This window comes from Elaeis guineensis, chromosome 5 (assembly GCF_000442705.2).
Source record: "Elaeis guineensis isolate ETL-2024a chromosome 5, EG11, whole genome shotgun sequence".
NCBI lineage: Eukaryota > Viridiplantae > Streptophyta > Magnoliopsida > Arecales > Arecaceae > Elaeis > Elaeis guineensis.
In genome coordinates this window covers 9148685-9154936 of record NC_025997.2, presented here as the reverse complement: position 1 = coordinate 9154936, position 6252 = coordinate 9148685, and positions in this window count along the sequence as shown.

The following is a 6252-nucleotide window of genomic DNA, read 5'->3' as shown; positions in this document are numbered from 1 at the left end:
GGGGGGTGGACCGCAGCGGCTGCAACAGCGGTGGAGGGTCCGGCTTCATCCTCGGACGCCTCGTCCAAGAAGCTGAAGTCGAGCTCGAGGAATTTCACGACCATCTTCTCCTGGCAGAGCTCGAACCCTCTATTGAATGCGGCTTGGCCGAACTCAACCTTCAACTTCTTCATTTCGGTGGAAGTCTTGAACTCCTCCACCGCTTGACTCCTGGCCTCCGAGACCAGGGTCGGGATCTGTTCTGCCATGTTGGCAACCTCGGCCTCCACCCTCCTCACCATCTCCTCCAGGCCGGCCTTCTGTTCCGTCGAGGTCTGTCTCTCTCTCTCAAACGCCTCTCAGAGACCGACCACCTCGAGGGCCATTTTCTTAAGGCGGGCAGCCTCGGCCTACTGACCTTCCACCGCCTTGTTTGTCATCTCGATGTTGGTGAGGAGTTGGTGCCCGAGCTGCAAGGGCGACCGGAGAGTCAGAATGGGAGCTGAGAAGTTAATTAAATGAAAAAGTGAAAAAAAAAAGAGAACGAATCTACTTACCTCGAGGAAGGCCCCCAACGAGTCCCAGACTCGTTGTGTAGGATCGACGCGGACGATCCTCTAGACGACTTCGGGCAGTGAGCACCCGTCTACCAGTTTTTTTATTAGATCCCTGTCACTAAAGGGATCATCCCCCTGCTCCTCTTCAGAGCTGCGGGACTCTTCAGTGGCAGCCCGACGACTGCCGACCCTGCGGGCCAAGGTCTTCCTCCTCTTCCTCCTCTCACCCCCTAGCACCTCCTCAGGATGGGTCTCTGAAGCGGGGACCTCGGTAGGAGAACTCAAACCCCTCGGGGAGGCCCGGGCGGCGGGACGCTCAGTGTCTGGAAGGACGTTGGTGGCTGAGGTCGCTTAGGCGGGCACGGTCGAACTCGTCCCCTCCGCTCTGGCCCTCTTCGCCGGCCCGGAGGCCGTGGCGCCCTTTCTTTTGAGAGCCTTCAGGCCCCTGACAAGCATCTGTGCTTCTTCGGCGTCCATGCCTAAAAAAAAAAGAGAGAAAGAAAAAAGAAAAGGAGGGCGTGAAAAAGAAGAAAAGAATAGAAGTAAGAGAAAGAGAGGAAATGAAAAGAAAGAAAAAAAAAGGAGAGATGAAATACTGGCGGGATCCAGGGGGCTCAGACCGATGTTGAACAGAAACTGCTCTTTCAGAAGGTTGGGGAGAGAAAGAGTTGGATATTTGAGGAGTTTCTGGGAGGCTTGATGGTCGTCTCCCCCCAGACTGGGCGCCCGACGGCGGAGTCCCTCAGGGAGCCCCAAGGGGGCAACTCTAGCCTCGATGTCGGGCATCGAACATAAAGAAACTTTTCCTTCCAGTTATGGATAGAAGAAGGGGCACCCTTCAGTAACCCCTTCCTACGAACTGTGGGGAGAAGTACCATCAATCCTTCACCGTGGGATGATGCTTGAAGGTGTAGAAGTATCTAAACAAGGAAAGGGTGGGCTGGACTTCGACTATATGACAAAGAGAGAGGAACCCTATCAAAAATCTAAAAGAGTTCGGTGCAACCGAAGTCAGAGAAATATCCAGAAACCAGAAAAGAGCAATGACAAAAGGCGGCAGAGGAAGCCGGAGTCCGGCATGGAAGGCCTCCTTGTACAGGCAGAAGCAGTCGGAGGGAGGGGCACTAGCCCGGTCGGACGGGCCAGGAAGTTCCAATTTGTACTCCGGAGGAACCCCATACTGAACTCTTATCAGTTGGAGTTCGTCCGGAGTCAGAGAACAAGGAATGGCGTCCGGTGCAAAAATCGGATGAGGTTTAGCTCTACCTACCGGTTCATCTACCGCCTGAGGACTCTGGGAGATCGAGACAGACGAACTCTTAGAGCCGCTAGAAGAAGAACCCCTGGAAGACATCTAGAATCACACGAAGACCACTTACAGAGGCGAAATCCCTAAAAATCGGAGAAAATCACGGACAAGATCTCGGGGGACTGATGTGCAGAGCAAGAGGAAGAAAGATCGAACGGTAAAAAGAAGAACAAAAAGAGGAAGGAGTTCCGAGACTAACCTAGGCGATTCAGAGAAGTACGAAGGTGCGGAAATAGGACGGCTCGAGGAACGCCTAAGGCTGAAAAGGGCACTGAGAAAAATTGAAGTTCTCAGGAAGAAGAAGGACGTCAGAATGAGACCATCGGATAGAGCGGGACTCTTGGAGGAGGAGTGCGGGTTTAAATAGGCCCTGAGATCCGACATAATGACGATTGTGAATCCCCTCTAGCCGGTCTCTTTTCGCCGCATGTCCCACTCACCACAGCGGGCGGTTAAAAAGTGGCAGACGGCTGACAGTGCCTTTATTGCACCATGCCTTGAGCACCGTTCCGCTGCAGGTTCTAAAAGAGCCTCTTCGGATCGCCTCGATTTGAAAAGACCCCAGCGCACGTGCATTAAATGCCAAAATATCTGAGGACGATTGCGCACAGACATCGAGGGAGCAACTTCGGCTGTGACAATCTTTCTGTACTTCCTTCATTCGAAATTCGAACTTGAAAGTAGGGGGACTGGTGTTGGGTATAAAATACCCTCAGCCGAAGTTCTTAACAGGATTGACCCTCCCAGGACTCCTTCGGCTTTGGACCACAGATGGTATCTCTCCGGACTTCTCCAACAGCCGGATTCCCACAGTGCTGACTGAATTCCTTCGACGGACGAACTCTCACTACACCACCTGAGCTCCTTCAACATGAGTTCCCCCAGTTATCTATTAAGCCGCCTTAAGTGCTCACTAAGCTCCGCCGCCAGCCGACTTTCTACGAATATCAGCTATTCCCTGAATCCCTTCTAGACTTCTTCCAGCCAGGTTCAACTCCAATCCGAACTACCCCGAACTTCGCCAACGGCTGAACTTCTCCAACGGTAGATTCCTACAACTACCAGATTTCAACCCGGGCTCCTACGGGAGCCAGATCTCGTCTCCAGCTCTAGCTGCGGGAAGACTCCACCCGGACTCCTATGGGGGCCGAGCCTCATTCCCAATTTCGGCTGCACACGGACTTCGTCCGAACTCCTACGGGAGCCGGGCTCCACCCACGACCCCGACTGCTGGTAAACTTTGTCCGACTCCTAAGGGAGCCGGACTTCATCCCTGATTTTGATTGCAGGTGGACTTCGCCCGGGCTCCTACGGGAGCCAGACCTCGTCTCCAGCTCCAGCTCGGGAAGACTCCGCCCGGACTCCTACGGGAGCCGGGCCTCGTTCCCAATTCCGGCTGCACGCGGACTTCGCCCGGACTCCTACGGGAGCCGGGCTCCACCCACGACCCCAATTGCTGGTAAACTTCATCCGGACTCCTAAGGGAGCCAGACTTCATCCATGACTTTGATTGCAGGTAGACTCAGCCCGGACTCCTACGGGAGTTGGATCTCATCCCCGACCTCGATTGCGGAGAGGCTTCGCCTGGACTCCTACGGGAGTCGGGCTCCGTCCTCGACCCCGACTGCTGGTAAACTTCGTCCGGACTCCTAATGGAGCCGGACTTCACCCCAGATTTTGATTGTAGGTGGACTTCGCCCGGGCTCCTACGGGAGCCAGACCTCGTCTCCAGCTCCAGCTGCGGGAAGACTCTGCCCGGACTCCTACGGGAGCCGGGCCTCGTTCTCAATTCCGGTTGCACGCGGACTTCGCCCGGACTCCTACGGGAGCCGGGCTCCACCCACGACCCCGATTGCTGGTAAATTTCGCCCGGACTCCTAAGGGAGCCGGACTTCACCCCTGACTTTGATTGCAGGTAGACTCAGCCCGGACTCCTACGGGAGCTGGATCTCGTCCCCAACCTCGACTGCGGAGAGGCTTCGCCCGGACTCCTATGGGAGCCGGGCTCCGTCCTCGACCCCGACCGCTGGTAAACTTCGTCCGGACTCCTAAGGGAGCCGGACTTCATCCCTGACTTTGATTGCAGGTAGACTCAGCCCGGACTCCTACGGGAGCCGGATCTCATCCCTGACCTCGACTGCGGAGAGGCTTCGCCCGGACTCCTACGGGAGCCGGGCTCCGTCCTCGACCCCGACCGCTGGTAAACTTCGTCCGGACTCCTAAGGGAGTCGGACTTCATCCCTGACTTTGATTGCAGATAGACTCAGCCCGGACTCCTACGGGAGCCGAATCTCGTCCTCGACCTCGACTGCGGAGAGGCTTCGCCCGGACTCCTACGGGAGTCGGGCTCCGTCCTCGACCCCGACTGCTGGTAAACTTCGTCCGGACTCCTAAGGGAGCCGGACTTCACCCCTGATTTTGATTGCAGGTGGACTTCATCCAGGCTCCTACGGGAGCCAGACCTCGTCTCCAGCTCCAGCTGCGGGAAGAATCCGCCCGGACTCCTACGGGAGCCGGGCCTCGTTCCTAATTCCTGCTGCACGCGGACTTCGTCCGGACTCCTACGGGAGTCGGGCTCCACCCACGATCCTGATTGCTGGTAAACTTCGTCCAGACTCCTAAGGGAGCCAGACTTCACCCCTGACTTTGATTGCAGGTAGACTCAGCCCGGACTCCTACGGGAGCGGATCTCGTCCCCGACCTCGACTGCGGAGAGGCTTCGCCCGGACTCCTACGAGAGTCGGGCTCCGTCCTCGACCCCGATTGCTGGTAAACTTCGTCCGGACTCCTAAGGGAGCCGGACTTCACCCCTGACTTTGATTGCAGGTGGACTTCGCCCAGGCTCCTACGGGAGCCAGATCTCGCCTCCAGCTCCGGCTGCGAAAAGATTCCGTCCGGACTCCCACGAGAGCCGGACTCCGGGCTCCTCTAGAACGGGTAGCTAACCACTTCTCCCCGCCAGACACTCCAGTCGAGCTTCGGCCAACAGGCCTGCACTCCCTGGCGTGGCCGCAGTAACGGCCACGACTCTGCTCTACTTCCTGCGACGGATTCTACGCGGCTCCATTACTCCCTGGCCAACCGCTATGATGCCCACGATCCTGCTCTACTTCCTGTGATGGATGCCACGCGATTCTTCCATCCTCTGGCAAGTCGCGATAACGGACGCCTCTCCACTCCCCACGACAGACTCCACGTGGCATGTCCCGGTGATAGCTACGATTCCACTCCACTACTCTCCGCAACAAACTCCTCCTGACTCTGGGTGGCCCACTGCTAGACGGTTACAGATGTCGCTATCAGTCTGTTGCCCCCTCCGCCTATAAAAGGGGGGACCCCAGATACGTTATTCTTTAAGCTCTCATTTTTACCTAGAAACTCCGCTAAAATTTTCGTTCGAGCACTCCATTCTGGTTGAGGCAGAGAACTGACTTGAGCGTCGGAGGGTCTTGCCGGAGCAACCCCACCTCCGGTTTAGACTTCTTTTGCAGGTCCCGGCGGCGACCCCCACAACTCCAGCTTCTCCGGTGCAGATGGATTTTTGCACCAACAGTGAGTTAATCCAGGATTTGATCCTACTAACTCTCCTGGATTCCTTCTTTAGTATCTTTTAGGATGAGAAGGTGAAGATTGTCTTCACTATGGGTATCTATTATCATTACAGTAATGATAAGCATTGGAGATAGATTGTAAGAGTTGTCTTGCAAGTGTGAAACAATAACAGGATGCAAAAGTTACATCTGCTAATAGTTTGTATATGATACAAACTAGTTAATTATTGAGTGTTTCAGCTTTTGAATTTTGGGTATGTGATACCTTATATAGGTCTTATTTATGCAAAGCATTGTTGGACCTATAAAGCTGAAATGAGGTGATACATGCTTTTTGGCACTGATAGATAGTCCATTCATGCTAAGACTGTAGGAACCTATGTTACTTTTTAGCAAGATTTTGAAACTAGTATACCAGTGTTATATGCCTAAATTTGTCAGAAATATTATTTCAATTTCTTTGCTATTGTAGCATGATTTTGAAATTAATGTTAAGAGTAAAAATTGCTCTCTTTCTGATAAATTTTATGGCTGTAGATTTATGATAGGGATCTCATGTTTCAGTCACTCAATGAAAATATCCTTCATGTTGATGAGAATAAAAAATGAATATGTGATGGTCACATATCTCTGACATTGCCAACTTGGCCATTTTTGTGAGTCTAAGATAAACAAGTAATACAAAGAAAAGTTCTTTATCTGTATAATTTTGAATCATGTATAACTTGTAAATCTTGTCTCATGGGTAAAATGACCAAAGATCTCATTTACTGGACATGGAAAAGGGCAAGCAAAGTAGTAGGTCTTGAACATATGAATGTTCGAAGAGTAATAATATCTCGACCCAGATATGGAT